Source organism: Ailuropoda melanoleuca, chromosome 10 (assembly GCF_002007445.2).
Source record: "Ailuropoda melanoleuca isolate Jingjing chromosome 10, ASM200744v2, whole genome shotgun sequence".
In the NCBI taxonomy this organism is placed as follows: domain Eukaryota; kingdom Metazoa; phylum Chordata; class Mammalia; order Carnivora; family Ursidae; genus Ailuropoda; species Ailuropoda melanoleuca.
Genome location: NC_048227.1, coordinates 78,720,955 through 78,746,982, shown reverse-complemented (window position 1 = coordinate 78,746,982; position 26,028 = coordinate 78,720,955). Strand labels below are relative to the sequence as shown.

At 37.1% G+C, this 26,028-nt stretch overlaps 3 long non-coding RNA genes across 4 annotated transcripts in view; 1 reads left to right on the top strand and 2 right to left on the bottom strand.

Moving 5' to 3' along the window:
- LOC105239241 overlaps positions 1-3,228 on the top strand; it is a 39,462-nt gene extending 36,234 nt beyond the window's left edge. For both annotated transcript variants that reach the window (XR_002143475.2, XR_004628133.1), the window contains 3 exons: positions 849-980; positions 1,159-1,284; positions 2,613-3,228. This is a non-coding gene — a long non-coding RNA (uncharacterized LOC105239241). The remainder of the gene's footprint in view (positions 1-848; positions 981-1,158; positions 1,285-2,612) is intronic.
- LOC105239242 overlaps positions 1-26,028 on the bottom strand; it is a 230,812-nt gene that overhangs the window by 107,356 nt on the left and 97,428 nt on the right. The gene's annotated exons all lie outside the window — the stretch shown is intronic.
- LOC117803992 lies at positions 12,719-24,212 on the bottom strand. The gene is made up of 3 exons (XR_004628132.1): positions 23,846-24,212; positions 17,198-17,267; positions 12,719-15,838 (listed from the first exon to the last, which is right to left on the bottom strand). It is a non-coding gene; the product is annotated as an uncharacterized LOC117803992 (long non-coding RNA).

Below are 26,028 nucleotides of genomic sequence, written 5' to 3'. Positions count from 1 at the left end.
TGGGCAAAATCGGACGAGGTGTGAAGAGAAATTCATATTTTTAAAAAGGCTTGAGAGAAATGTGGCAGGAATCTCCTAGAGAAAAAAAGAGATCCTACAGAGATGTCGACAAGGGCTAGGCAGATGTTTTTGCAGTCTTGTGCTCTGTGGGTATTTGTAAAAGAGGAAAGTTACTCTAACCTCCCCAGACAGGCATTTATGGAGCATCGCAATCCCTGCATCCTTTGGACGTTGATGAGACTCACTGCCAGCAGCGGGCGCCTGAACAGGATGGCCAGAAATCCCAAGAAAATAATCAAGACAGAAAAATATACCATCATCAACTTCTGAATAAGAAACTGGCTCACATTTACACACGAAGCCACAGACTAAATAGAAATTTCCCGTCCCAAAAATGAAATGTGTGCCGAATTCTTGGCGAGTGATACCCAGTACAACATACAGCTAATATTACCATAATTTGCAAACATCCTCTGAGTTTTCTTCATAGGAACAAGCCTTCTTCATTAAGATATTACTGCTGGGTGAATGGGAACATGTCCTAAGGATCAATGTGATGACTGACAGCAAAAACCACCTACTTAGCTCAGTCACAAAATTCTCATTTTACTAAAAGAATCAGGAATTTCCCAACTCAATTGTTTTTTTTTTTTTTATGTCAGCTGGAGATATCCCAAAGCATTCTTAGCAGGAGGAGGTCTAAAGATGTAGGAAAGATCTTGTTTAGAGAAAATTTGTACATGTGTTTCTGTGTGTTTCTTTACTTTGTGTTTCCGTGTGTACACAGAGTAATAAAGTACGGTATTCTTTATTTATAAATTGACCCTACTGACTCTCTTATTTTCTAGCAGTGATGATCTATTTATAATCTCAAACTGCTTTATGAAAAGGGGAAGAAAAAAAAGACCAGGGAACCCCAACATCTACAAACAAAAACATCTGCAATTGTCCCACCTAGTACCTGAACCCAGAAAGGCAGGGTAAGTTTCAAATGCCATGTCTACAAAGTCAGTATTGTGTTAAATTAAACTATTTCAAAGTCGAGGGTGTCTTTTTATCACGTGAAATACAGCAGCAATGTGTGCATCTAGATTCTGGTTTCAGTTCTGCCAGTGGCTGGGTGACCAGAATAAAGTAACTTATGCCCTTTCTGCTCAGTTACTAGACCTATAAGATGACAAGGAGAATGACAGAAAAGTGAAAAGAAGTTGCAGAATGTGAAGTCAGAAAAATTGGGTTGAAGTTCAAAATGACTCAACTCTCTTGAGGCATAACACCCTCAGGGTAAGTATGTACTGAACAATGTCCAGGGCCTCAGCCCTGAGCTAAAGCTGACAGGAGGAGGGGGCGTGGAGATAGAGGCTCAAACGCTCTGCACCAGAAAAACACATCCTATATCCTTCCTCCATGAGGTAAGTCTCTTCTTACACCAGACGACAGCGGAGTGACTCATATGGAGTGACTCATATTACACATTACTACATTTTTACTTGAGGCATTTTACAATCAATGTGTTGGCCTTACTTTTCTGAGAAATCATGTTTCGAGGGAATCTGGTACTCTGAAAGTATGAATTTAATGATACAGTGATAGCATTATTTTTTCCTGTGATTTAAAACTACATATACCTTTTAAATAAACAATGCCAGATCTTCAAATGGAAAATTTTATAAGGGAATCATGGCACCCCAGAGCTTTTAAAAAGGAACTGTAGATAATGTATCCCTGTGACATTGTTTATGTAAATCTCACAGCCAGGATATGGCAGATTCCTGTCCCTAGGCTCTTAGCACAGCACTCATTGTATCACCAAAGACAATAGTTTTTCACATGAATCACTGATGCTTGCCAGTTGCTGACAGCCTACTTTTTCTGATCTCTCTTCATAAAGAACATAGGAGAGTTTAAATCTTCCAAGATTTTTCATCGAAACAAACAAAACAAAACAAAACAAAACAAAACAAAAAGACCTAACCAACAAAACCAATAAATACCTGATGGCCTTAGCACACAACCAGTAGAGTTACAAAGTTATTTACTATGTGTTTTTACGATATAATGAAAAGTATAACTTATATTTCAGATAACAGAACCTAGTGGTCAGAAACATGTATACTGGAATCATACAGATCGGTGGCTCTGCCATTGATTAGTTGCATGATCTTTTAAGCTTCCATTTTCACATTTAAGAATGGAAATAATCATATTAGTTACTCTTACAGGGTTGAGAAGATCATGTGAGATAATCAACACACATACTCAGGTCTGTAGCTAATATAATACATGTGCCATTATTCTAATTTCCTGATAAATATCGCTTTCTATATTTTAACACTATCAAGTAAAATAGACACTATGAAGTAAACTAAACTGTGTTTAAAGTCACAACAATAAGCTTTAATTTGTATGTCTACTATTTCCTTTGATCCACTCTAAAATCTGCTAAGATAAAACTCAGAATAACCTAGAGGTTGATCTGGATTTTCCTTCTCCGTCATTCTGAAGATGTTTCCCTACACTAAGGTAGGGAAAGAGACACTTGGGAAAGACTCTCAGACTTAAGTCTCAAATTCATAACACAAACTGATCTAGATTCAACAATTGTTTCCCAGGGCAGGTCTGATGCCTTAGCAGTGCTGAATTAGAAGAAAAGTTCCTCCGTGTCGTCGTGTCCTGGCATGAAGAAGAGCGGCTACTGATAACAAGCACCATCCTCTACTGATGGGCTTCTGGGAGGCTGAGAGCCTCACAGGCATGACTTCTTGTCTGCAGGAGAGCTCAAAATACCTATTTAAACAAGCACTCGTAGAGAAGACATATATTTCTCACATACAATTTCAGCTAGGAGATTAAGTTCAGCTATGAAGGCAGGTTTAAATGAAGGGGAAGGGAGGGAAAACTGAATGGGAAGAAATCAGAGAGGGAGACAAACCATGAGAGACTCTGGACTCCAGGAATCAAACTGAGGGTTACAGAAGGGAGGGGGGTGAGGGGATTAGGTAACTGGGTGTTGGGTATTGAGGAGGGCACGTGCTGTGACGAGCACTGGTTGCATCCAATGACTAATGCATCATTGGACACTACATCAAAAACTAATGATGTACTATATGTTGGCTAACTGAACATAATAATAATAAAAAAAAGAAGGGGTTACATTAAACAGACCAATTCCCACTGTACTAAATCCTAAATAATTCAGGGAGATTATCTCAATGCTTCACAAATAAATAAAGTAAAAAATGCAGAGAAGAATGTCTCCCCTGATCAGTCATCGTTCACTTACCTGGCCCTGTATCTCGGTCTATTTTTCACAACAACAGCACCACCTTCCTTTTAATCTGAATGGCTAAACTTTCCTAAAAATATCCAGCGACTTTACTCCCCCTGGGGACAACCAAACCAGACAAACCCAAGTACTTGTACGACCAAGATGCTCTAGCTTCTTTACGGCTGCTACACAGCTCGGGGCCACAGACTGGATAGGTCCGGAGACTGCCAATGGACTACATTCCTCTAACACCTTGTAGACGTGCTTTCCATTTGTAATTTTTGCTATTGATGTGCATTTCCCATTGAAGGGCACCCTTGGACAGGGAGACAGGAAGCCGCGAGAAGGGATTCCAGTTCTGGTATAACTGGCTAAGTTATTAGATTATTTGAGTTAGTGTGTCTTGCTTTCTTCATCTAAAGAAGGGCTTGGACCAGGGCCTTTAGGTGTCCTGTATGGGTCAAACATTCTATGACTCTGGGTAGTTTATCACGAGTTATCATATCATTTACAACGCCTTCTTGTGCTTGTTGGAGGGGGAGAGGGTTTGTTGTTGTTTTGTTTCTTTGTTTTTGCTTCAGTGTTTTAATTCTCAGCAATCATGAGGAATCCAGGGATAGGTAGAAACTTCTCTCATGTCTTTGAACAAGCAGGGCAGTCTCACAAAGGGCTCAGACTCTACTGCCCTGGAATAATGTCTTCTAGAGTCAGAGTGAAAGCTGAATGATAACTGGCTGAGAGATACAGCTGGGAAAGTTCAGAGTCTTCTCACATACTTTTACATTATGCTTCAGGGTGCCCTCAGTTCTATTTATTCTGTGAGCACTGAAATAACCCCAGCATATTTCAGCAACAGCTCAAGAAAGAGCATCTTTTTGACTTCACCATGTATGGTTTCAATCCAACTGCTTCCCTTTTCATATCACATGATATTCCTGAGCTGGATTTTCACAAACCTAACAGACAGCCACATCTCCCCCAAAAGGGCAAAGGATGCTTGCTGACAAGAGGCACACAAATTCCAACCAATCACTTGAAGCTTTTATTCTTAAACCAGCACCGAATAGTTTAATAGCTCATCTTGCCTGTTATAAATAGGGTCTGGTGCCTATCACTCCAGCTCACTGGGAAAGAATGCAAACAGTCCTAGGAATGAAATACTCAGGAAGACTGTCCTGCCTGGTCAGAGCTATTTTATTTTAAATGACAAAATTTTTCTCCAGACACGGAGAAAGCCTTACATTTTTAGCCTGTGAGTTTCTCATCCTTAAGAATGATGTGACGTTTTGTATGAGAGAAAAAAAGGAAGAAAGAAAGAAAGAGAGGGGGAGGGAGTTGCATCAGTGGTAAAAATGTGCTGAGCAAATCCTTTCTCTTTCAGCTGGCCTTTAAAGGAATGCTCATATTTTGACCAAATCTATGTGGTCATGTTGCATTCTCCAGGAACAAATATAGTTCATGTAAAGGTCTGTTCAGAAGGACATCTAGAAAGCCAACAGCAAGCAGCAATTAGAAATACATACAGACAACAGCACGTTGAGTCCAATAGAATCAATTACCAAAAAAAAAAAACAAACAAACCCTCAGGAACAAAGAAAATGGACTTGTTCTTTTTTGATGAGATCCGGCACTTCCAGGGTGGTATGGCCATAGACGTCTGGACTTGTTCTTTTTTTTTTTTTTTAAAGATTTTATTTATTTATTCAACAGAGATAGAGACAGCCAGCGAGAGAGGGAACACAAGCAGGGGGAGTGGGAGAGGAAGAAGCAGGCTCGCAGCGGAGGAGCCTGATGTGGGGCTCAATCCCAGAACGCCGGGATCACGCCCCAGGCCGAAGGCAGACGCTTAACCGCTGTGCCACCCAGGCGCGCCTGGACTTGTTCTTTTTTATACCATGCAAAGAAGTGAGTGTGAGAGATAATCCATACTATTACATAAACAGGTATTTTTTTTCTTTGAATAGAAACTAATCCGTTTTGAATATAAGAAACAAGTACATGAAGACAGGTACAACTGCAAAATTTCTGGTTTAATTATCAGTAAACTAAACTATTATATTTGTAAAGGGGATTTTGAGGTTTCAGTTTCTGAACCTAGAAATATTTCTCATTCCTGTTACATATTAAGGAGAAAGTGCATGATGAAAATTTACATCTCTTTACTGTGGTAACAAAATACAGTTCTAAAGGATTCCCGTGTTTTTTAAACCTAGATAACTTGCCTTTACCAAGATCACCACACCTCAAACTCAACGGCACAATACCGTGATCTCCAGTTTTGTGTGGATACAATTCTTTTCTTGACCTGAATCCCTAAGTCCACAGTTGGGAGGTTAGATGCTATATGCTTTTCTGAATACACAGCTTTAATGACCCTAGATTGAAGAGTCTCAGAATAAATAAACCTGTTTAGAGCTAATGATTTATAGAAATAACTGGATATACAGTAGTGATGCTAGATGATATTTACTTTTGAATAGTGTGGTGCAGAATTTTGAATTCTAGCCTAGTTCATATTTATAGTGCAAATCAGAAATAGTAGCTTATGTCTATAATGTTGTTCAAGTATTTAAACAAGGAGGCCAGAATACTGAGGTGTCTGTAATGCAGCAGTGAACCAAAATCTGAGCCAGAGTCAATGCACTTGAATCCAAAACAATGAAACTTAAGGACAACCAATCACAAACAGTGAAGGAGGCTTTCCCAAATAAGGCAACCACTTAAGCAATAACCAATCAAATCATCTCTTTGCTTTGGTTTGGTGTCTTCTCTATAAAAACCCTGTGCCTCCCTCCTATGGGTGGAACTCTTCTAATCATCTTTGGTTTGGCACTGCCCAACTTGAATTAATGCATGCTTAAATAAACTTGAAATTTTTAACGTGCCTTGGTTTACTTTTTACCCATGAATAACCAATAAAGTTTTTCCTGAAATCAGAAATAGGAAAGTGATCGGAACAATTGTCCTAGAGTTGGTTTTTTGTTTGTTTGTTTTTTGACTCCTGTTCTAAGAAATATAAACCTATCCCAAATCAGGGAAACGTAAGTGTAGTAGTTGTATGTTCGAGTCATGAGACACTCCAAAACAGTTTGTTACTTTTGTTGTTGTTAGCTCAAACTCTGTGTCAATCAAACCCTAATGACTTGCACACACAAATGTTTTATTTCGGGCATTTAAATTTTTACACAAAGTTCACAGAGTGTCTAAATAAAGCTGTTTTTATATTGAATTTTCTAAACTGCCTTTACTTCAAAAAAATGCCTTCCTTCACCCCTTTCAAAATGAGAATATCCATTTCAATTCTTATTCTTACCAAAGTTTAGCAGATATCCAAAGGGGTTATTAAAATGCTTATGTAAACTGCCCCTGTAAGAAGCATATACACACGTCTGACTATATTTTTTTCTAATGTAAATATAGTCTTCAAAGAATTTTTATTGGGGGAATTGGCTCATTTCAGCTTCTTGGCATTGTGGTATTTCCCATGACCCTATCAATCTAGTCCAAAGAGACCACCTTTCTCCTGGCCAACTAATCACTCATCAAAGCTGTGTCATCTGCCATCAAAATCCCCAGATAAAATGGAAACTTGATTAATTGCACAGAGCAAAATTAGTCAGGAAATTCGTGATGATAACTCACATACTTATAAAGTCTAAGTCTAAGGAGTGGAACTTATAAAAAAGATCTTGACCCACTTGTTTTTAAAGAAGGCCAAGGCAGTTCAAAGAGCAGAAGAGGTAAAAAAAATAAAAGGTGAAGGCAGGGTTTTGAAGCGGGCCAGAACCATACTTGAGGCTCAGTCTACCTTTACAGTTTCCACATACTAAGGAAAACAGAGCGAAATCTTTACTTCATTTCCCATTGTCAAAACAGGCAGAGTTCATTTAAGATCTGGACATTTACTCTTCTATGTTTTAAATCTAGAAATGAAATCCCTCCATCATGGCTACCAATATGTCACACCTGCAGTGTGACAAGTACAATAAGACATATTAGAAGGTATCAGTGTAGGGGACATGGGTGGCTCAGTACATTAAGCATCTGCCTTTGGCTCAGGTCATGATCCTGGGGTTCTGGGATGGAGCCCCGCATCAGCCCTCAAGCCAACACTGGGCTCCTGGCACAGCAGGAAGTCTGCTTCTCCCTCTTTCCCTGCTCCTTGCCTTTCCCCTCCTCCTTCCCCCTGCTCCTGTTCTCTCTCTCTCAGATGAATAAATAAAAAATCTTTTTTTAAAAAGAAGGTTCAGTGTATAAAGGTACATGAAGATCTAAAAAATATACTTGTCATTTCTAATTAGTATTACAGTAGTCCAGATGTTAAACAAATGGACCTCACTGCTAATTATCATACTACCAAGTTAAAAGACAAGTGGTTAAACTATTTTTTTCACAAATACAGACATTTCAAATCGATGTAACTGCAAACAGAGGCATGAGTCAGTAGAAAGTGAACAAAAATTAGAAAATTGTCTTATATTAAAATTAGAGCAATTCCCAAAGCCTCCATTTACTTTATACTTAGAAACGATGAGCTTTGATCTTAGCTTCAGTGAAAAACCACCATTCCAGGTACTATTTCCCTTTTCTTTACAGTTTGAACTTTTTAAAACCAATGTCAGCAATTTCACATCCTCTCCTGCACCTGGAAAAGTGCTGTTTCAGACTTATAGGTTATCCTTCAATTCCCTATTCATTTCACTTCTTAGCTCTAAGTGGAAAGTGGGGGGAAATAGTCTCTCCTGTAAGACTACCTTTGGTATACCCTTTGTTTATCCTTATCATTATGGCCATAGAGTTTCCTGGATTTAAGTCACCCCCAGATGTTAAAATTGTCAAGATCTTTAAACTACAGACTGTGCTCTTTGCACGATGAGAAGAGAAACCATACAAAAAGTGTTTCCAAAGAAGCATTGACATCTGGTGGGCAGAATGTTGTGTAAGTTTCCAAACAGGAAGGCAAACTTTCCTTTCAGACAAGTTTGAGTATCATTTGATTAACATAGCATTAAGATATGACAGGTTATAAGAATGATTTTGACAAGTGATTTTAATTTTTAAAGATCAAATAAGAAATGGATATGAAAAGTATCATTAAAGGAGTCAGTGAAACATTAAAAAAAAAAAAAACAACAAAAACCCACACCTTCTCTGAAAACAAACAACACTGCCAAGTACATTTGTTTCAAGTTTCAGCTTTATTGAAATATAATTGACAAAATGGTAAGATATTTAAACTGTACATCATGCTGATTGGATGTACAGACATTGTGAAAGGGCATCCCCATTTAGTTAACTAACACATCCATCACCTCGCATTTTTTCCTCCCTCCCCCCTCCCTTCCTTCCTCCCTTTCTTTTTTCCTTTCTTTTCTTTTTTCTTCTCTTTTCTTCCCTTCCCTCCCTTCCCATCCTTTTTTTCCCTTTTCTTTTCTCTTCTTTTCTTTTGATGAGAACATTTAAGTTTCACCCTCTTAGCAACTTTCAATTATATAGTATAGTATTATCAACTATAACCACCATGTTACACATCAGATCCTCAAATCTTATTTATCTTGTAGCTGAAAGACTGCTTGCACCCTTTTACCAACCATTCCATATTTCCCCCACCCCCAATCCCTGACAACCACTTTTCTACTGCCTGTTTCTATGAGTTTGGCTATATATATATATATATATATATATATATATACACACACACACACACACACACACACAATATATGTGATAACATACAGTATTTGTCTTTCCCTGTCTGGCTCATTTCACTTAGCATAATGCCTTCAAGTTCCATCCATGCTCTCACAAATGGCAGGATTTCCTTCTTTCTCATGGCTGAATATTACATTGCATATAAATGCCACATCTTCCTTATCCATTCATCCATCTAGTGACACTTAGGTTGTTTCCATATCTTGGCTATGTGAATAATGTTGCAATGAACATGGAAGTGCACACATCTCTTCAATATCCTGTTTTCACTTCCTTTGGATATATACCCAGAGATGGGATTACTGGATTTTTAATTTCTTGAGGACCCTCCATACTGTTTCCCATAGTGGTTGTACCAATTTATCATGCCATCAAGAGTATACAAGGGTTCCCTTTTCTCACATCCTCACCACTTATATTTTGTCTTCTTGATGATAATTCATTCTAATTGGTGTAAGTGATATTTCATTGTGGTTTTGATTTGCATTTCCCTGATGATTAGTGATGCTGGGCACCTTTTTATGTATGTGTTTACTATCTCTACCTTCTTCTTTGGAAAAATGTCTATTCAGATTTTCTGCCTGTTTTTAATGAAACTTTTCTAAATATTCTAAAATTAGTACTTACTTATAAACTAAATCCTAAATTATTATTTTTTAAAGATTTTATTTATTTATTTGACAGAGAGACAACCAGCGAGAGAGGGAACACAAGCAGGGGGAGTGGGAGAGGAAGAAGCAGGCTCTCAGCGGTGGAGCCTGATGTGGGGCTCGATCCCATAACGCCGGGATCACGCCCTGAGCTGAAGGCAGACGCCTAACGACTGCGTTACCCAGGTGCCCCTAAGACCTAAATTATTGTTAATAAATGGGATGAATTTTGCCTAAGCTAATATCTTATTCTAGTAGCATAAATTATGCTGCCTAATACCACTGGATACCTTGCAGTATAAATAATTTCTGTTGGAGAATTATTCTATACATACCCCTACAGAGGCTTAAGTTGTATATAGATTCAACAAAAATGTATTTATTCACTCTTCGTTCATTAATTCCTTTATACCACATTTACATTACTCTGTGTCAAGTGCTCTACAAGGCACTGAGGGTGCAAAGAGAAAAGAAACAGTCCATGAATTCAATCAGTCCAGTGGGAAAGATAAACATATGAACAGAGAAAAACCATGTGAAAGAAGAAAATTCCACTGCAGCACCTCTTTTAATAAGGACTATGGTTTTCTTTTCAGCAGCTTCTTATCAGAGATCAAAGTAATAAAAACATAGGCATTTCAGGATGTCACAAGAGCAGGGTTTCTATGAAACCTCGATGCTGGGTACCAAATGTCACCACACCAGAATGAACAGGAGGCTTGAACTCTTTGATCTTGAAGCCTCTGTACAGGCAGTGATGGTAGGCAGACTATCTAGAAGGAATGGATGTGCCCTTGACACCTGTTCCAGTCTTGGCAGAAAAGAATAACAGTGAGATATGTGTTCTTCTGCCCCCAGAAACTCTTGGAAAATATCTGGTGCTTCAACTGATGGGTCACTGTTAGCCTTAGTTTCACCAAAGGAGGGTAGGTCTAAATAAGAAAAGAAAACTGCGCGGCGTTGTTCCTTTAGGCCACCTTTACCCTCTATCAGTCTCATTAAATAGAGTAACTTATGAAGGTATAGAGTTAGATCAAAGGCCTACCACTCTCAAGTTATCTTACCACATGGTTACTAAGGCTGGTATTTTAATGGACTCAAATCTTTGTATTAGACATAAAACCAAAGGTTTGAATGAAGATGCTTATTTGAGATAACACACATTACTGAAATTCATTCACACCCATGTAAAGTGGAATCTATCAACCACACTATAAAGGCTGGTATCAAATTCTTTTCTATTTACACAAGACGGGAGGGCTAGAAAGCAGTTGGAGAGAATGTGCCAAGAAAAGTCAAGAATGTGGAAGCTGAGGCCTGTGAAAATGGAACATGAATTTCATCAACTTCATAGTTTGGTTTGGGACTGACCATGCAGCTCTGAGTGTGCGTTAAGTTAAAGCTGTTTGTGCAAGCTGAGTATGTGTGTCTGGATCCTACCAGTTAACTAAGGATCACATCACGTTGCAGAAGTCAACCCTCTATCCGTAATTATAAAGATATCATTTGCTTTTTTAAATAAAGGAGTGTGTTAAATCAAGATTATTTACAGACAAAAAATAATGTTTAAAAGTAGGTAGGGCCTCCAAAGAGGGCCACTTGGGTTCAAATCCTGATCCTTCTCTTCCTAGGCTGTATGACTTTGAGAATGCAACCTGACCACTCTGTGCCCAGGTTCTCACCTGTAAAAATGAATGAGACAAACTGAGGGTTGCTGGAGGGGAGAGCGGTGGGGGGATGGGGTAAGTGGGTGATGGACATTAAGGAGGGCACATGATGTAATGAGCACTGGGTATTATATAAGACTGATCAATCAATGACCTCTACCTCTGAAACCAACAATGCATTATATATTAATTGAATTTAAATAAAAATAGATAAATTTTTTAAAAAAGAATGAGACTAATACCTAACTTAGAGGAGTGCTGTGATGGTTAAAAGAGAGAATACAGAAGGGCTCTTAATACAAAGAAAGCTCTCAATTCATATCTGTTATAATTATTTTCTATACAAGACTGAAAATGTCATCCAAAGTCACAGAATCGACTTACTTGAGACAAAACTAGGCATGTTCTGGTAAAAAAGAAGATTGGCCAACTTAGTAGGATAATTAGACATTTACATTGTACCCTGAAAGCTATTCTAGAATATTTTGCACTTTTACAAGAGCCATGAAATATGATATCAGTATCAAACCCTAGGAATATCTGAAGAACATGCTAGCATCACAGGAACCTTCCTGAAGACTTCCAAAATGAGCTGCTCCAATATTTACATCAACTTGTCTAAATAGTAGAGGAGATGGAAGGTAGGTTGAGGTAAAGTCCAAAGGAAACTGTGGTTAGTAGAAATTTCTTTTATGTCTCCTTTACGAACACTCTGTGTTACACTGCAATATATAAATAGAGAAAGTTTTCACAAAAAATTCCACGACAGATGCTCCAGGAAATTTCACTTTGTTCATTCTGGGGTATCACCCACCAGCAATCTGGCATGGTTTTCCAGAGATTCGGTTACTCCAATTTGAGGAGCATGACAACAGGAAATATAAACAGAATTCCAATTAGCATACTGCCACTGAGATAGATTACACAAATTATTTAACACACAGTATGAAATAGGAGTCCCAATGGGGATAAAGTTTGAATATTCTGGCTCTCTGACTATTCCCATGTGTATTAACAATTTGAAAAGATTTAAAAGGCGATTAAGTGTACTTTTCACCTGTAGAATTTTATTTTTTAATGTGTTCAGAAGGTATATCTGATTCTCGACATAACTGAAAGCTATCATATTGATCCTCAATGAATGCCTCAGGCTGCCCGAATTACTCTTTTTAAAGTTTTCAGGTTTTTGTAGAAAGAACATTTTACAGTATATAGTTTTAAAATATATGATAATTTGTTTTTCTTTCTTTTTTTTTTTTAGTTGGTCATGTTGGACCATGGAAAGGACAGGGAGATATGGGACACACTTAAAAGAAATAAACAAACCCAGTCAAGTTTTGACCTTCTTTTACAAAACAGGAAAAAAAAAGCTGTAACTGGACAGTAATAGCTTTAAAAAGCTAATTAACAAAGTACTGATCAAAAAAACAAAAAACAAAAAAAAACCAATAACAAAGTACTGATTATAACAATTTCTATATTTCTCCAGCTCTTTTGAAAGATCCTACTCATATTTCTCAATGAGAAGCATTAAATATCTGCTCTGATCAGTTGGACCTTTCCTAACTCCTTGTGGAATTATGCAGGGTATGTGGTATCTCTTTGGGCACATAAAAGGTCTTGGATGATTTCCATCAGTACTTTCAAAATATGAAAATGGACTAGTTTAATTGCAGTTAATTCATGGATATCATTTTGGCAGGGGCACAAGGGTAAAAAATAATCTCTCTCCACAGAAACCAAATACAACAAGGAAATTCTAATTGAATCATGTGTTCCATGGATATGAGCCACATTGTTTTGGTCATGGACATTTATTTTCCATCACCTTTTTAAAAATAAGGTATCACATTACGGTTAAATTCCAAAGGTGTTTCTTCCCCACAAATCAAAATTAAATAAAATTAATTTATCAAAATAACCATATGGATTTCTGGAATAACATGTTGAGTTAAATACACAGGTTTATCATTACTTCAACCCAAAGCCCCTCTAAACTATCATTAAAGGACATAAACAAGCATAAAGTCATGAGGATAAAAATAAGAGAAGACTAAAATAGATGAGAGATGGTGCAGAACTGAACAGTCCTTCCAATTGCTCAAACCCAAAACAGCATTATCCATGGGCCCACTGTTTTGCTTCTACTTATATCCCATCCATCGGGAAATCCTGTTGGATCTACCATCAAAATACATTCCGAATTTTGCCATTTTTCACCATTTTGACTGCTACCACCTTAGTCAAGGCCACCATCATATCTTGCCTAGATTCCTGGAGTAATCTCTTCCCTGGCGTTCCCAGACCCACTATGGCGCATTCTCAGCATAGCAGCCAGATTGCTTCTTTTAACAATGTCATGTCTCTGAACAACATCACTCGTGTTTGAACACTCCACTGTCCTCCTTCACTGAGAGGAGAAGCCCAGTTCTCACAATGGCCCACATGCCTTACCTGGTCTGGACTACCATTCCTGTCCACCTCCTGACTTTATCTTACCACTCCTGCCCTTGCTAACCCTCTTGGGCCACAAGGGCCTCCTGCCTCAAACATACTGTCTATACTCCTGCCTTGGGTTTCACGGGCTGCTCCTTCTGCCTGGGGTGCACTGCTCCCCAAAATTACACACCTCAAATGTGTGCTGTAACTTCACTTTCTCATTGATACTTTTTCCCACTCACCCAAAGTGCAATCCCAATCTTTATATATCTGATATCCATTAGTCTGCTTCATTTCTTTTCCATAGCATTTATCATTCTCTAACATACTATATAATTTTCTTATTATGCATAATATCTGTCTTACCAGTAGAAGGTAAACTCCTGAAAGCAGGAATTTTTGAACACTTTTCATCTCCACTGTATCACCTACATCTACAATATTTAACTCAACAGGGACCCATAATAACACTGCCAGGTAAAATGCAGGATGACCAGTTAACTTTGAATTTCAGATAAACAGCAGATAATGTTTTAGCACAGATACATCCTGTCTGTTGTTTAACTAGAATTCAAATTTAACTGGGTATCCTGTGATTTTATTTGCTAAATCTGGCCATCCTAACTTAAAAATGTTTGTCAAATGAATGAAGAACAATTTTGGAGACCGGAAAGCTGAGGGAATAATGGTAAATAACTTAGCAACTTACAGAAACTTAAATACTAAATGTCAACAGGGCTGGAGTAAAAGAGAACAGGAATGAGGAAGCCATGAGAGAGAGATGATCTGTGGCTCGGATTCCTGGAAACTATAAGGAATTAAAGGCATTAAGTGCTCCCAAAGTGGGGGGTATAAAAATGCATGGGAGAGGACAGTGGGCGAACTAAAAACAGGAGGATTAGATTGAAGTCTTTAAAAGAAATAGACATTTAAAACTACCCACATGCTGACCAGATAGATGACTGCCTGTCATAAAGTACAACAGACAAAACAACTGAACAGGAATTTTGATAACACGTAAGAGAAATTCATTATAAAAACTCTTAGCAAACAACAATGGACAGGGATTTCCTTAGCCTGATAATGGATATCCACAAAAACCTACAGTAAGCATAATTCTCACTGATGGAATATTGAACGCTTACCTGAGAGTTCAGAAATAGAATGAAGGTATTTGAAAAAAACACATCTATTCACTATCCAGTAAAATAATGAAAGAAAAAAAAGTAAAACATATAAGAACTAGAATGCATGATTGTGAATGTAGAAAGTCTAAATGTTTATTGATAACTATCGATAGCATTAATAAGTCACTGGATATGAAAATCATTTGTATTTGCATAAGCTAGCAAAAACAGAAAATGCAGTTTTAAAAGAATGGTAACACAAGAGTATAAATTGACTATGTAGGGATGATATTTAACAAAAGATGTGTAAGACTTCTATATAATACTATAGAATATTGCTGAAATTTAAAAGATTTTAATGAATACTCATGAACTAGCAGACTCAATACTATAAAACTTTCAATATCCCTAAATTAATTTATAAGTTCAATAAAATCCAAATAAAATCATAATAGGTATTTCAACAGAAATTGCAAATCTGGTACTAACATTTATATGAAAATACAAAGGGTCAAGAATCGTTAATTCTTGAAGAGAAAAAAGGTTGGGGAACTCACATTGCCAGATGACAGACTGCCTGTGGGATTACAGTAAATAAGACAGTGTGGACACAAGAACAGACCAGCAGATCAAAAGACAGAAGGTAGAAACAGTCGGTCAAATATATGGTCTCTTGATTTATGACAAACAAAAATCAGTTCCATATGAACAGTGATGTCTAAATATTGAAAGGCAAATCCATAAAGATTTAAGCAGATAACATAAAAGAATATCTTCATGAATTAAGGAGGGATGGATTTCTTAAACAGGACCAAGGAAAGCCTTCACCAGTAAGGAAAACAATGAAAAACTGGATTTCATTAAAATTAAGTGATTGTATTCATCAAAACAACACTATGACAGTGAAAAGTCACAGAGTGGGAGAAGATACTGGATATATTTGATGAAGATCTCATGTCCAGAATAAAAAGAAACCTGAAAAATAAAGAAATAAATAAACAAATAAATAAGCAAATTATCTTCACTAGACCAATTTTTCTCCATTAAAGAGCATAGCCAAATGGCTGGCTAGTAAGCATTTGGGAAGGTATTCAAAATAACCTCCAGAGAGATGTCAATGAAAGCAGTGAGTTTACTTCTCACTCATCAGAATGGGTAATATTTAAACAAACAAGCAAGCAAGCAAACCCGGCAATACCAAATGTTACTGAGGACCCGGAGCAATTGCAACTTCCCTTCCTTGCTGGTGGGAATGTAAATTAGGACAACCACTGTGGAAAAGAGCCCAAGAATGTATGTATACCCTCGCAATTCCTGCTCAAAGCTATATACCAATGGAAATGAATATATATGCTCACTAAGAGACTTTCATAAGAATGCTCTCAGTAACAGTATTTGTGATAGCCCCAAATTTGAAACAATCCAACTGTCCAGCAATAAATAGACTGAATAAATTGTAGTATATTGATCAATTTTTTTAAAAAACTACTATACATATGAAAACATGGGTAAGGATCAGAAATATGACATGCAAAAAAATCCACAGACAAAGGATATATACTGTCTGATTCTATGTACCTAAAATTCAAAAACAGGCAAAGCTAATTTATAAAAATAGAAGTCAGAACAGAGGCTATCCTAGTCAAGTGGCTGATGCCTTTAGAGAGGTCAGAAGGTTTTGGGGGCTTTGCTAATATTCTTTGTCTTGATTTAAGTGATAGTTACATGCACACGTTTAGTTTGTAACAACTCATCAAGCTGTACACTCACAACCTGTGCATTTGTCTGCATGTTTATTATATTTAAGTAAACATCTTCCAAAATGAGGAAGTATTGCTGAACAAGAAAGAAAGAAAAACCGCACAGGACCTACCAGGAAGAGGAGGCAGTTAATGGAGGGAAAAATGAAGGCTGAAATGAAACCTTCCCCTGAGGGCATTTGCTTATCTCAAGAACTTACAGGCAATGCGTTTTAACTTTATATGCTTGCAAAATGGCAAGATAAGAGGTAGATCCTGGCCATAATGAGGGACCTTTCAGGGCTGTGGCAAGAGAGAGAGTCTAGAAAATATTTATCTCCTGATGAGTATCAAGAAAACTTCTTAGTCTTTGTGTGAGTATGAGGGGGCAGGAGAGGTATTCAAAACTACAGGTTTAGGGTCCAAACTTTTTACCTGTGAGATCTAAGAAGCTGACAATAATTAAGCGTTACTAAGTAAATAATGTCCCAGGATGCTTAGCTAAAGCAAACAATATCCTATCTGAAGGAATATATGCTCATTTCTGGTGTCATAAAATTATGCAGATAAAGTTCTGTGGAAGGACTGGTGTTACCCCTGGGCTTCTGTCTGCATGAAGCTGGTGTCCTTTTGTGCCATTTGTACAAATAAACCTGTGGCAGGATCTGTAGGGAGAAAAAAAAAAGGAGAAGGAAAGTAAAAAAAGAAAATTTGTCTAAAATTTATAGGTAAATTCCACATATTGATATATACATCTTCAGCTGATGTAGGTGGCAAGAGTTGCAGGCTACGTTTTTTAGTAATATGTGGGAAACTGGTTTCTTTTTAGAGCTAGAAAATGAAAAGGATGAGTCAAAAACATAGGAGACTGATACATCTCACAACTGAAAAACTCTGAGTATCTATTCTACTTATTAGGTATATGGAGCTTGGAAGACCTTGATAAGCTAGAGTTGGAAAAACCAATATCTGGCAAGTTTATTAGGAAAATGATCATCCAATAAAAGGTACAACCATATATTCTTGGTTCTCATACACATCTTTATAGAACATACTCTTTATAAGGCCTTTTAAACCTAATACACCGTTATGAATGAATTTGTTATCTCTAGGTAACACAGAAAGCCACTCCACAGCTTTTATTCCCCCTTCCTATGCGAATCGGCTTGCAACATCTGAGCTAATAGAAAGTGACCAAAAAAAAAAGTACCAGTAAAGGTGCTTAGATGCTAGGAGTAAACACACATAAACTGTTCTCTGTTCAGCATGAATGACCATAAATACACACAGCGCACTACAGAAAGCTAAAAGTATGCATCATAAAGATAGCAGGACTCTTGAAAAGTCCAAACAGCTGTGAAGTACACTTAGCCACTGGGTCAAGTCTATTTTATACTGTGAGGTTTTTCTTGTTTTTGCTCCACTGCTAATAATTCAAGACTATTTGCCTGATACTAATAATTTGCATTGTCTTAGGATCAAGCTATGTTACTATTTTTTTAAACGTGCTAATAGTAACATTACTCTAAATAAAATAATGACTACTTTTTATTTCCCCAAGTTTGAAAATATTTAGGGGGAATTGTTCAACTCGAGAATATTATAGTTTTCTACCTAAACTAAAAATTATTCCTAAAAAATCTAATATCCTTTTGTTCTTGATTTTTAAAAGTCTTTTAAATGTTTTTAACTCTATACCAAAGGATTCTGTACATAGCAAAAAAAAAATGATATTTAAAGCAAAAGTAGAAAGTTAGCTAAATAAATTTCCCTTGAAATCTTAATTCTTAAAAATTAAAGCTGAAAGTTCATTAGAAAATTAGTTTTGAGAACTGTCAAACCCAGATCAATTTTAAGATAATGTGAATAATCTGAATTCAAACTTCATTTGCTTTGATTTAATACTGGATTAAGATTATTAGATCTAAAAATCAGGTGGTGTTTCTCACCCACTGCTTTACAAATAAATGTTAACTTCATAATTGTAGGACTGCATAAATAATGGATAACTCTGTTCCTAGGAATTACTCCAGTGGGACCTGGGGGAGCACCCACACTTTCATATAAACAAGTTAGAGAGAGAGAGAATGCACACACTACTAGGTACATGGATTTAACATACAATGAATATTGTATGCATATCTCTTCTATTTGCTCTCTGACTGGGCCATCTCTCCAACATCCCTCAGCAATGCACAACCTAAGGCATCACTGTTCAGCCCTGCAGCATATCCCCAGTAGGTTTTGTGGAATCTTGCCTTATACAAGCCTGGCTAACCTCCAGCCAAAGATCCAAGGTGAATCCTCACACAGATTGGCTTGCAAATTCCAGCTGCTTCCGGCAGCCCCAAATTCCAATCTCTGACCCCCAAACTCGGCAAGACTCTGTATCTGCTTGGGCTCCCTGTCCTGTGATATGTCAAGAATTTGTCCCAAGCCCCAAACTGGGGAAATAATAGGGCTCATCTTATGTCTTTCCTTTATCTCAGCCTGTTCTTCAATGCTTAGAAACAAACACTTGTCTCGTGTATTTACCTCTGTGTTAGAGTTTAGTAAGAGGGCAATCCACTACCAGCTGCTCTGTCATGGCTGGAAGTGACAGTCTCCTATGTTTAACTATTGATTTTATTAATAGTTATAGGATTAATGTTTTTTGTATCTTCTTGAATCAATTGTGGTTTTCCAGGAATTTGTCCATTACATCTAACTTTCCATATTTCCTGGCAAAAATTTGCTTGTAATACCTTCTTGTTTTCGTTTCAATGTGTGCAGCATCCATTCATTCCCAGTAGTATTTTTTTGTGACTTCTGTTTCTTAATCAATTTCATCAGAGGTTTGTCAAATTTATTAGTCTTTTCACTGAACTGATCTTTTTTTGCTGTGTCAGTCCTCCATATGGAATGTTTTTCTGCTTTGTTATTATTTTCTGCTCTTATCTTTATTGGGTCTTTCCTAAACCTTTCTTTAGGCTAATTTTTTTGTTCTTCAAGACAATGTATAATTGATGAGCAGTTCAGAGTGTCATTTCTTTGGTAGTATGGGATTGACTCTTCATGTGAAAAGTCCTATTGGGTATACTACCCATGAGGGCAGAGACAGTATTTGTTTATCTTTCTATTTCTAGCACCTAATGAATAGGCCCTTAAATAATGTTTGCTTTTTAAAGATCTGGAAAACTACATCTTAATATGATTAATCCTTGAGAAAATACAAAACACTTGTACTATGTTAAAAAATTCACTCACAATATAGTCTTTAAGAAATCACTGAGGTTGTTCAAAGCCATGTTATGAAATAGAACATGGCATCAATTTTGGTCAACCCTTAGATCACAGTATTGTCTATCGGATAGAAGCAACAGTATTGAATTTGATTACGATGTCTCCAATTTTCTCTGAAATACCTCTTGAGTTCTTAAAAGGTAAAGCAGTTAAATAGTATGTTTTTAATATATTATTTCTTCTAGCCTTCTTTCTGATTTCACTTAGAACTGTGGGCAATATCTGACAAATTGGTATCCACAAGTAACTTTAAATAACATGAAGAAATCAGTTTATCTTACAAATACGTCGTTATATAATCCGTTGTCACACTCCTTTATTAACTGTTACTAACAATTAGATTTTAGTTTTTACAACAAGACTCCTATAAACTCACCCTCAGTGTTACATGCATATGGTTTGTGTCAACCTTACATCAAGCATAACATAAAAATATAACATCTGACACATAATTCATTTTTTAAACACTGTAAGGGGAGAAGATGGAAAACATAGTCCACAGACACCAGGACTCAAATATCTTCTCTTGCCAAACTCATTTCCAAGTCTGTTTTTTCTTTAGCTGTTAATGAATTCTCATATATCCATGTATAGACAGAAGGACTCATACAGGGCATTCAAAGTTCTGAATGCTTTGAAAACTATAAAGATCTCAGAAGCAAAGGTACTGTTCTTTTTTTTTCCTATTCAACATGAAAACTAGTATGTGAGTATTTAGACCTCCATTTTACCTTCTATTTACATTTTTACTAGAATAATATTAAAATCAGTCTGCATTAATGAAACAAAATCTTTGATTTTGTGACAGGCATTGTATAGACATGCTTCTTTAAGCATCCAGAATGATGCCTGGTGGCAGAGCCGAAGCATTCTAGGGTCCATGTACATTTGCACAGATTATCCACAAAGAATATAATAGAATATACACTTTTGATCAAATACTTTATATGATTGAAGATGCCTGATTTCAAACTGTGTTAACAAGGCCCACAATGAAAGACTCAAGCGAGAGTGAAGCATGATTGGCTTGGTTCTCTTCCGAAGCCTGTAATAAGATTTTATTGATGCTGAAATAGATTTCTAAACCTCAACCTTTACCAAATATAGTTTTCCTGGAAAAGAACTGTAAAAATATCACCTCCCAATCTTACGTGCTTCTGCTTAAGACAGTGTTTTCCTAGTAGATAACCAACGCTACATACAAAAGAATGGAGATTTAAAAAGTATTTATCTGAATAGTCAGATCATTCCACATACATGTTAAATTATTTAATTAGAAACAGCCTAATACTTGTTGAGCAGCTATGAAGGTAGCTCTGGTGGTGAACAAACAGGGCCCTCCGATGCCTCAGAGCTCAGTGGGGTGCATTGCTGAAATCTAGAGGTGTAACTGGGTTGATGTTTTCTGATTCCTTCCCACATTTCAGCCAGACAAATATTTCTTTTCCAATTTATGAATGTGACACTAAACAAAGAGAAGCTTAAAAACTCATACTCCTCATTCAAATACTATGTTCTCTTGACTTTATGATTTTGCTTTCTAAAAAATGGGTGGCTAATATTTTAATGAAATAGAAAAATATCCAAGGAAATACTTCTAAAGTAAATGTGGAAAATAACACTTATAAAGCAAAAAAAAGGTTTAAAGTCAAAGAACATTTTAAATAGGAATATTAAAGGTATGATTTCATTGATTTTTTCATCATTCTTTTCAGTTCTCCCCATGTCCCATATTAGTAATATGGATAAAGAACATTTAAAATATCTTCTAATTAACATGGTGTCGAGTTCAATTTCCCCTTGAGGTTCAGGAAAAAATATTCAAGATGACAGCAGCTGCCACCAATCACCCGCCTTCATCTTTACAATCTAACCACTCCATACCACACCACTTACGTACCCTGAGCGTTACCAGACTTGAGTGCCTTTGCTCATTCTGTTCCCCACACCAAGATCTCTCCTTCAAGGTCAATCTCCGATTTGACATCTCAGTGAGCTTTTACTTGATCTCTCTCCGCTACTTTCCAAACCCAAGTCTGATATAATTTTCCCTTCTCAAAACTTCCATGGTCCTTTGTTCTCACATCTCATCTAGTTGTGCTGTGCTTCTGGGGGTTTTGTTGTTTTGTTTTTTGCTTCTTTTCTTTTCTTTTTCCTTTCTTTATTATTATTATTATTATTTTTTTTTACTTAGAGCAGTTTTAGATTCACGGCAAAACTGATCAGAAAGTACAGAGATTTCTCTGATAAACTAACTTGAAATGAATGCCTATAAATGATAAACCCAGTGTTTTCTCCATTCACAATAACATACCAGACTATTTCGCAAGATACCACCCAGATGAGTGACTCATTGTATGTGGGCTTCAAATTACAGTCATAAGAATATGCAGTTTTACGTTTGAATGACAATTTAACATCTGCAATATTTTTACCTACATTTTGTGTACTTGATTCCTTTCCAACAAAAAAGCCCAAAAGCCATTGCTGCTCCCTCATCCTGCCCCCAAAGAGAAGGGGCATATGGTATAAAAGGGAGACCTGATTACATTCTACCTTCTCTGTATGTGGACTGAAGACCAGGCCCAGACAGAAGGGCAACACATTTTCCTAATACTTGAGGAAATTCACAAAATGATAATATAAGGGCAAAAAATGTTAAGCTCCAAGTCAATAGGGTCCAAAAGCTTTAAAATGAGTTTGCAAAACATATGACTCATGGAAAAATCTGTTTTGGAAGACTTCCAGAACAATTCAGGACAGTCAGAAAAATGGTTACCTATTGGAGCAACTTTTTAACAATAAATTCGATCTGTTTTAGTGGTGGATGCTTCAAGAACTATTGTGAACTGTGACTTTTATTTACTTATTTATTTTTAAAGATTTTATTTATTTATTTATTTGTCAGAGAAAGAGAGAGAGAGCACAAGCAAGGGGAGCAGCAGCAGAGGGAGAAACAGCTCCCAGCTGAGCAAGTAGCCCCATGTGGGACTCGATCCCAGGACCCGGGGATCATGACCTGAGCTGAAGGTGTCACTTAACTGACTGAGCCACCCAGGGGTCCCTGAACTGTGACTTTTAAACAAACACATATATACACTATTTTTATTACTCTTTCCACAAACCTCTATTTTCTTTAAGTTCTCAATCTTGCCCTCCGTAGTTTTACGGGACACAATCCTTTTCACTAGCACACTATACAAAATTTATGCAAGATTTCCAAGCAGGTCTTTATCTCAGCCCCACCTAACTGCTTCAATAAGCAAACACTGGGTTGTCTACAGGAAGCTGAGCTCTGCTTCTAAGGGGCAGTTGAGAAAATGCAAACATTGCTTTCAGTTAGCATACTGTAACTAAAACCACCATCTCCCTTTCTGGCTTCTGAAAAAATACCCCTTCCCCAACTGTGTACCACTCCCCACTCTTAAACTACATTGGTTTCGGTTAGTAGGAGAAGAAATACAGCCTTCTTAATAATTAATATGGGCCTGTGCTTTTAACACTTCCAAGGTAGATCTATAAACATTATACCATTGACTTTCTAAACAATAATATGAAGGTAGATATTATTTCTATTTTAAAAGTGAGCTTCAAGTCACAAAGCTTGAGTTGAGATTAGAAATGAGGTCTTTCAATTCCAAATTCAATGCTTTTTCCATCATAGTCTTTTGTTCTACCTTATTCAAGGTTATTCTTATGTTTGTCATTCTCTACATGCTTCTCTGTATTAATATGGATTATAATACCTGGTTAGGAGGAGGACACTGTTTCTCTTTGTATGGCACATAACATAGTTTTAACTATTTTTTAGGCAAGCGTGTATCTAACAAAATTAGTGATTTTGCATTTCTTTGTTAGTTATTTTATTTTATAGATGAGAAACCTGAGCCCCAAAGAAGTTAAGTATTTTACCTAATTCACACAGTACATGGCAGAGACAGGATTTAAACTTTAGTCTTACCTGACTCCAAATCCCATGATCTCCAACTGAACCATCGAACCTTCACCCAGGGCGGACTCTCTGGCAAATTCTACCAGAAGCAAATTTATTTCGTACAAAAACTTCATTCTAAGCCTATCCTGATTAAAAGGTTATGATCTGACCCTGTCCAACAGTAAATCTGAGGCAAAGGGCTTGTTCACTTAGCACTAACTACGTTTCCTTCTGGAGATTCACTATAATAACACGCACTCCTTTGGTAAGACTCCAATTTTTTGGCCTCCCTGGCCCAGTGTGAGATGACTCAGGTCAGACTACAGCAGCTCCAAACAACCCCTTCTAAACAAGACCTTAAGAATGTCAATGACTCAGGTACTATTGTTCTCAGATGACCTTGGGTGGGGGCCATGACAATTCACCAGCCTAAAAAATTAAGCAGTGCAAGATGGAGAAAGTTGATTTTCTGCTTTCAGAAAAAAATTTTAATGTACCAACTGACTACAGCATAACCTGATAAATGCTAGAACTCTCTCAAATTAAATCTTATTTTTTCCTCTTTTGATTGAAGGAAAATGCAAGATAAGACCTAAGAGTAGTTACCCCCTGAAGCCCTCCAGGAAATGTTTATTTTGCCTTATGTATAAAACCATAACTAGTATCCAAAAGAACTTGATGTCCCTGTTAAGAATGAAAAGGACTCTGGTAAACAGCTGGAGGGGGCTGATAGCGAGTCCCACCGCACACATTCTTTACCAGCCCCCTGAACTGCTCATTTCAAAACGGAGGAAAACATTTCCTGCCTTAGTGCATAACACAAAAAGACAAATGGTCTGGAATGACCTCAGAAGATTTAGCAGTTTTCTTAAAAACTTAAAACAGAGTTTGTGCAAAGCTTCGATTAACTGGACATCTGCCAAACCACTTGGAAAATTTCTGCATTCAGAAAGAAGAAGGATTCTCAACACAAGAGAGATTCTCCCTAAGAAATCATCACAACCACTGTAAATATTTCTGTCATTGGTTGTATAAGTGATTATACCAGAATATGTGCTTTTCCAAGTCCCCTCATTCCCCTCCAACTAAAACTTTCCAAAAATAAAGTCTGTGATTTACTAATTTGTATAATCCTTGTAGAATTTAATGTATTCACACATTCATTCATTCATTCATTCGTGTAACAACAATTATGTTTGACACTGTATCAAGCATTGGGGCTACAATGACATTTGATCCATAGATATTTCTTTCTTTTTTTTTTTTTAAGATTTTATTTATTTATTTGACAGAGAGAGGGAACACAAGCAGGAGTGGGAGAGGAATAAGCAGGCCCATAGCAGAGGAGCCTAATGTGGGGCTCGATCCCATAACGCCAGGATCACGCCCTGAGCTGAAGGCAGACGCTTAACCGCTGTGCCACCCAGGCGCCCCTGATCCATAGATATTTCTTGAGCATTTACTATGTTTCTGACACTGAGCTAGAAAATGGGGTATGGCAGTGAACTAGACAGTCAACCGTCCTGTCTTCGCGGAGCGTTCATTCTAGTTCCATGGGTTTTAATCCTTGCTGTGAACCAGAATCACCAGGGAGCTTTTAAAACAGACCACTGATGAGGCTCCACCTATTGCACGAAACCAATAAAGTCAAAGACACTGGTCTGGTGGAAGATGCAGGCAATAAAACAGAGGATTACAATATGATAAATGAAATGACTGACAAAAGTAAAGAATATTTTGAAATAACATAGAAAGTACACACACCCAGACTCAGGGCTGAGCAGCATGTTTTAAATGACTGATCAGTTAGCCTAGGAAATAAAGGAAGTAGGAGCATTCTGGAAGGAGGGCATTCAAAGCAGAAAAACACATTTCTGATACACAGCAGTGATACTGCTATTTTTATGAGTAAAACATGTGAAGCCCAAGGTTCAAAGAGAGAAAGACAACCATAGGAACTGGATAAGCAGGTAGAAGCCAGAGCAAGAAAACTCCCCGATTCTCATGCGGAGGATTTGGAAGTTATTTCTTGAAACAATTAGAGATTTGGGGGAAATTTAAACAAGAAGCTAATATGATCATGCATTGCCCATTCTTTTCCTTTCTTTCTTCCCAGGCCATAGATATTTAAATTTTGCAGGTCTTGAAGCAACAACACAGTAACCCCAAATTGTATCATCTCAATCACTGGAAGAAATCAAACCTTGACC